Below are 7,661 nucleotides of genomic sequence, written 5' to 3'. Positions count from 1 at the left end.
CAATAGTTGCTTATCAATCTCACAATCATATCTATAATCCTTTCAGAAAATTCAAAACCCCCTAACACATTTATAAAGAATTTTCATAATAGCCTATCATATGCCTTGCCTTATCCAACTTCACCACTACATTATGATGCTTATTCCTCAGGTTTATGTCTCTTACAATTTCTTGAGCCAACAAAATATTTTTAGTGATGCTTCTTCCTTTCACAAAATTTGTCTACTTAGTAGATGTGATTCTAGGAAAATAACGCATAATTTTTTCATGGACCAGCCTAGATATGATCTTGTTCATTAAATTACTAAGACAAATGGATCTCAGATCATCAAAATTCTTGAGAACCTCCTTCTTAGGGAGCAAAACTAGGTTGGTGTGGGTCACACTAGGAAGCTGTTGGCCACAAAAAAAATGCTTTAACCATATTAGTAATGTCCTCTCCAATAATATCCTAGCTTGCTTTAAAAAAAATAGCAGTAAAGCCATTTAGTCTACAAGCATTGTCCACATTCAGAGCCAATACTATCTGCTTCATTTTCTCCCTTAAATTCATCTATTCATTTTGCTCCTGGTTGATAAATTGTGGAAAGTTATTCAGCAGTGCCCCACCCAAATCATTCTGTGTCTCCTGAAATTATTATTTCAACACATTCACAGCTTTCTCCCCAATGTTTTGGGTAGTACTGATCATATCTCCTTGCCTTGATTGTATCTCTATCACTTGTAACTTTTTCCTTCTCCGCTTCATATATGCATGAAAGAACTTTTTGTTTCTCTCTCCATTAGAAAATCATTTCATTTCAGTTTTGTACCTCCAGAACTCTTTTTCTATATGTAAATATCTTTTTAGATCAGCCCCTGTTTTATGCAAGAAGGCTCTATTGTGTTCTGTTGTGTTCAGTAAAAGAGATTTCCAACTGAATATCCTTGGCCTTTATTATATCTTTCAAAGTGGCAATTTTCTAACAAATATTACTAAATATATTCTAACTCCATTGAGCTAGAGCCTGTTTTACCCTTTTTATCTTTACATGTACAACAATGAAATGTGATCCTTCATCTGCTCCCAACCAAAATTCCCCCACTATTTTATTATCTTCATGCTTTGTTCAAAAATTTAAAAACCTAAAAGTTTTCACCACATATTCTTGAGATACATCACATACCACATTTAGAGGTGTATGATCCGGCCCTTGTCTAATCTGACGATGCACTTAACTATTAGGCAACACATACATATATTCATTATTTCCTAAACTTTGTCTAGCCTTTTGAAAATGTAATTATCTTTATTTCTTTCATTCCATCATGTATAATTACTCTCTGTAAATTTTAATTCATGTAATGCACATGTAGACACACATCCTGCAAAATCCTCTGATCTCTTGTTGTGTAACTGACAGATGCCCAAGCTTTTCTGATTCATCTAGTATTACATTAAAATCACCTTCTACAAGGCAATAAACATGAATTTGTTCATACATATTCTCCAAATCCTCCCAAATTTTCAGCCTTTCTAATGCACTAGATTTGGCATAAACTGTTGTAATATAAAAGAATTCATTTATTTCTTTCAGTTGATACTGCATGATAATCTCTTGAATACGACTTGTTGAACCTATTTCCTTCCAATCCTCTTCTAAAAAAATTTAGATTTTAGCTGAAGTATTTACTTTAGCATGTGGCATGTCCAATTTCATCCTATAACACTCTAATTTAACTGGGTTTTGAAAAAGTTCAAGTAAATTAATGTAAGAATAATGATACCTCTTATGCAAATTTACTAAACTGTCAGAAGACTTTTGAATTTTAACAAATCTGATATTTCAGAACATGATTTTGTTAATAATTGATGAACAATATAAAAGGACCCTTTATTTCTCCTTGTATTCATCTCTAATTGAGGCAAATTAGCCTTTGCCTCTTGTTTTATTTTCCTTTTAAGTTTCCTATCTATCTAGGTGACAGATCTCCCTCTCTACTGGCCTGTTCTATATTAAGATCTATGCTCTCATCCTTCGTAGCAGATTATTTATCCATTTTTTCTTTGTCTGACGTAGTCATGATCTTAGGTGCTACAGGTGCTGCTACTTCACTTTGACCATCTAACTCTTTCGCATGACCCTTCTCACTTAAATGTATACCCTGCGCATTATCTTCAATGGGCACAGACTCCATATTTTTCTCATTTATTGTTGCTTTATCTAACACTCTCTGATGGTTTATTCATCTTTGTTGCCTTCTCTATTGACTCCTCCCAAAATTCTAAATCTTTAACTGTACTATGGGCATTCTGTTGCTTTCCGGGACTACTAGATTCTCTTGTATGCTCTATCTGACCCTCTGTCATTGCTTTTTTTTTACTAATGTCATCAACTTGCTCATTTGTCTGTTTTTTAGTAAGTTCTTCAGTTTTTTTATATGTCTGCTCTTTCTTGTTGGCATTAGCTTCTTCTCCATGATTTTCTTTTGTTGCCTTATATTTATTCCCCATGGTTATTTCTTTTTCTTCACTAGAGGCTTTGGATTTCGTTCATACCTTCTTCTGCCTTGTTAATTATTTGTTCTATAATTACCCATTCTCTTTTGAAACTTAAATTCGTCCTCTATATTCTGAGGAACTTTTTCTTTATCTTCTTTCTTTTGTTCTTCACTCTTCTTCTTTTGTCACTTTGTTGTTTGTTGGTCCTTGTTATTATTTTTATCTTCTTCACCTTCCCTTTTCTTTGAATATAGTTATGGGTGAAGGATAAAACATTCCTTCTCACTATGACTTTGCAGCTTGCATATCTTGCAATACTTGGGTGCATAATCATATCTGATGTTTAGCCATTTCTCTTTAATCTTTCCATTCCTCATTCGTATCCCCACATTAATCCTTTTTAGGAAATCTCCCAGCAAATAAACTTTCACTTTTACCCTAGGACAACTAAGTCTTGTTTGTTTTGAGTTGCAAGATCCACCTGTCGTGACTTTTCTACTGTTGATGCTAAAAAAAACACCGCTTCTTTTCTTAAAAGATTTGGGGACAGTGCAGGAAAGGATACCCAAATAAGGATTATATAAAGATTCATTTATCTAAATAGGGATTAGGAAAAATGAAATGAACACCTCTTGGTTATGTAAATAACTTAGGCTGCATTTGTTTTTTTTAAGATTCAGACGTCTGAATTTGAATGCACATATGAATGATTAAGATGTTGTCTCTAGCTCTGAAAACTGAATGATTAAGACTATTTATTTTTCAGTATCTGAATGTTCAAAAAGAATTTATTTATACTTATAATAAAATAAAAAATACAATTCAAATAAAAAACTAATTATATATCAGAAAAGTATGTAATTTAATATTTATTAGTCGAAAAAATTATTATTTGATTGATAAAAAAATATTTATGTCCGTTAGTGATAGTAGAGATATTTTATAATGGTGGTTGCGGTGACAATAATTGATGTTGGTGATTAGTAATGTTAGTGGTGATAGTTGTGATAGTTGATTGCACTGACTGTTATGATGGTGGCGGTTGATAGTAGTAGTGGTTGTGATGTGACGTTGCTTGATGTTAGTAATTAGAGGTGTTGATTGTGATGGCTGAAAAATGAATGCATGATAGTTGACGATGTGTTGGTGCTAGTTAGAGATCTTATTAGCTGTGATGGTGGAGATGGTTGTTAGTAGAGATAAATTGTAGTGATGATAGTGATTGAAGTGATGGTAGAGGTGGCGTTACTAGTGACAATTGTGCTGGCCGCCGAAGAATATGTGGAGGTTGTGATGTTTTAGTGGTAGTTAGCGGTGGTGCTAGTTGTTATAGATGAGTTGATCGATAATAGGAATTGGCTGGTAGTGGCTGTGATGGTGGAGATGATTGTTGTTGGTGATTGGTGGTTGACAATGATGGTGGTGGCAGAGATGGTGACTGATGATTATGAATTACATGGCGGTGGCCAGTGAATATTATCCAACACTAAAATACCTCTTCAAACCTATTAAGACTTGATTCTAAATCTGAATGATTAAGACCTATTCAGACCTATTAAGAGCTAAAATCTTAATAAAAAATAAATGCACTTAATGGTCTGAAATCTGAACCATTCAGATTAGACTTCTATTAAGTGCAAACAAATGAGCCCTTAGTTACTTTGAACTAAATAAAAAAGTTAAAAGCATCATATAACATGGACCTGAGACAATACTAGTTGACCATGAATGTGAGTTATATTAATTATTGTAGTAGTTATTGAGATAGTTGGACTTCCTAAGCAAAAAAACTAGAAATCTCAAACTTGAAAATAAAATCTTTCTGCACAAATAGTAAAGCTATTAATCCTATCTAATTTATCGATATAAATTTAAATTAATCAAATTATTTCGAGAGAGACACCTACCATGCTCATGTCGATAACTTTTAGACATAATACATAAACATATCCTTTAACTTGGTCTCAAATCACATTTATATATAGCCTCCAAATTTGGGTGTGCACAAGTAGACACTTAAATTTGTATAAAGTTGAAAAATTAGATACACGTCCTATGTTACATAATACATGAAAAACGCAATGTAGGACAAGAATTGATCATGTAGGACGTCACATAGGACACATGTGTTTACTTATTCAACTTTATACAAGTTTAAGGGGTCGTTTGGTAGTGTATTGGAAAGTTAATGCATGTATTAGTTTAATGAGGATTACTAATACCTTGTTTGGTATATTTTTTTACCTTATGTATAACTAATGCTTGCATTAGTTATCCTCTCTTGTGTAATGAGGTGTGTATTATTAATGCCTCAAAATTCATGGTATTAGCAATGCAATGAATCCAATGCATGCATTAACCTTATTAAAGACACTATTATTCTTTAAGAAAAAATTTGCATCCTTTCCAACATATATATGGTGGGTATTGTGTAATTTTTATTTTTTTTGAAATTATATATTTCATATTATTTTTAATACATCAAACCAAACACTACACAAGAAAAATATAAGTATAATTAATGTAAGCATAACTAATACACCATATTTTACATTATTCTTATACAATCTACCAAACGAATCCTAAATGCTTACTTGATATAATCTGAGGCCATATTAAAAAATATATTTATGTATTGTGACTAACTTATTAACTATCAGGACAAAGATGCAGAGCAAGTGGAGGCAAATTCTTATCCTCTTGCTGCTCAAAAACAATGTAGAGAGGCCAATGGAAACAACAAAATAAAAGAAATCAGTAGTGTACATACACTGATACAAGTTATAATCAAGTCCTTTTGCAGGTCCCCTCACCCATGGTACGAACCGGAGTTCGGAACCAAAATATGTCATTAACTTAAAAAAAAATATCAAAATATATCATATTTTTAAAGTGATATCATAATATGCTTAATTCTCTTTTTAAGAGAGTTATATGTATTATTTTTAACGGAAATAAGCAAACCGAGTTAAGTTTCAGAAAATGTACATAACTCACTTAATATGTGAGTTATGCATTTTTTTAAGAGAGTTATATAAGAGAAGTTACATAACTCTATTAAAAAGAGAGTTATGCATTTTTTTTTACATAACTCACTTAAAAAGAGAGAGAGAGAGATAAGAAGGATAACTCATTTTTTGTGAATTTTACATTTTTTCTAATGGTACTTTTTACGACTGACAAATATTTTTTATGAACATGTCAACTTTTTGCATAACTCATATATTTTTCGCACCATATTCATATTTCATATCACTAATAAAATTATGCACTTATCACACATATTTTAAGAGTTATATTCAATGGATAACTCATTTTTTTAACTTATTTTATATTTGAATAACTCACATAAATAATGAGTTTTGCTGTCTCTGTTTCATAATAGTTAGTCTTCTTTCTAAAAAAATAAAACTTAAAAAGATAAATTAATTGTTTACATAATATGTAAGTTTTTGTAAAGTGAGTTATATAATTTTTATTATATTTACGTAGAAGAAAAAAAATAAGTTATGTAACTTTTATTATATAACTCATTTTTCGAATAAGTCATGTAGAAAAAATGCATAACTCGATCTTTTCAAGAGAGTTGTGTGACTTCTATTTAAATGAGTTATGTAAAAAGATATGCACAACTCTATTTTTAATAGAGTTATATAACTTTTCTTACATAAGAGAGTTATGTTAAAAAAAAATACATATTAAGTGAGTTATGTACATTTTCTGAAACTTAACTCCGTTTGCTTATTTCCGTTAAAAATAATGCATATAACTCTCTTTTAAGCATATTATGGTACCACTTTAAAAAACATGACATATTTTGATATTCTTTTTAGTTTCATGACATATTTTGATTTCGAACTTTATGAACCGGTACCCACAACTTGCATTTGTAATTGTACTAATTCCCTCCCACTTGCATTTGTAAGTATTCGGGGGTACAATTTTTGTAGTTTCTTCTATTTTTGGTATATTTACTAGTATTTGATGAGTTACAATATCTGTATTTCCGCTATTTTCTATTTTTAGCATGCAGTGCAATTTTTGGTATTATACTTCTCGATATTTCTAATTAAATCTTTTGTTTTATACTTTCATTTTACGACTTCTTTAGCTAATTTTTTAAATTTATTTATTTTGAAAAGTTCTTTTTGATAAGAGTATTTATCAATTCTTTTTACTGGTTAACAATTTGTGTTTAAATAATTAATTTGAAAAGTAATTTTTTCATTAGAACATCAATTTGGCTTTGGCCAATATCAACAAAAAAGCTATTATTTTGACTTCTGAAAAAAATTGTTCTGATACTACAAAAAATAAAATAAAAAAATACTACAATTTTCTTTTGGGTGACGTGTGTAAATGAGATCTTTCTTTTGCCACTATCTGTTATTTAACCTCATTAAGAAAAATAATGCAAAAAATAAATTGTTTTGCTAGATTCGAGAACAAAATTCAAGGGGTGGCTAAGATTTTTTATTTGATTTTGGGAAAAGACTCCCAGGTTATGATAATCGTCAGGATTTCGATCATAAATGTTAGACAAATCGCAAGGATCTTTCAACATTGGTGGCTAAAAATCCTAGTGAGTTAGGATGTGTTTGATATGGAAGAAAATAATTTTCAATTTTTCATGTTTGAAAAAACATTTTTCTTTTAGAAAAAAAGTTTCTGAGGAATAAGGAAATTTACTTCCCTTATGAAGTAAGAAAATTAAACACATTTTAAATTTATATTGTCTCCTTCTCACCCATCTACACTCCCAATCTCCACCCCTCGACCATTCCACCCCGTCACCCCCACTCCCCATCCCATCCCGCCTCCACAGTATTTTGTTTGATAGTACAAATACTTTTGAGATATTAATATTTTTTTTTCTTACTTACCAAATATTAAAAAATAAATAAGAGATCGATCCACTTATCCACAAAAGTATTTTCTAAAAAGTTATTTTTCGTGATAACACTTTTCTTAGCACCAAACACACCTTTAGTCAGAATTCAGCCAGAAAATTTGACGATTAGCATGATTTGTTGTGAAGAAACTTCAGCAAACACCTGCTGATCATCATAATTTATTGTGAAGAAATTTCATCAATGTGTTTGCTTCATCAAATGATTCAAATTATTCCAAATTTAATTTCTTAGTCCCAACAACTTTCTTTAGTTGCTAGATTCAACT

This window comes from Capsicum annuum, unplaced genomic scaffold (assembly GCF_002878395.1).
Source record: "Capsicum annuum cultivar UCD-10X-F1 unplaced genomic scaffold, UCD10Xv1.1 ctg999, whole genome shotgun sequence".
In the NCBI taxonomy this organism is placed as follows: Eukaryota; Viridiplantae; Streptophyta; class Magnoliopsida; order Solanales; family Solanaceae; genus Capsicum; species Capsicum annuum.
Note: the sequence above shows the minus strand (reverse complement) of the source record.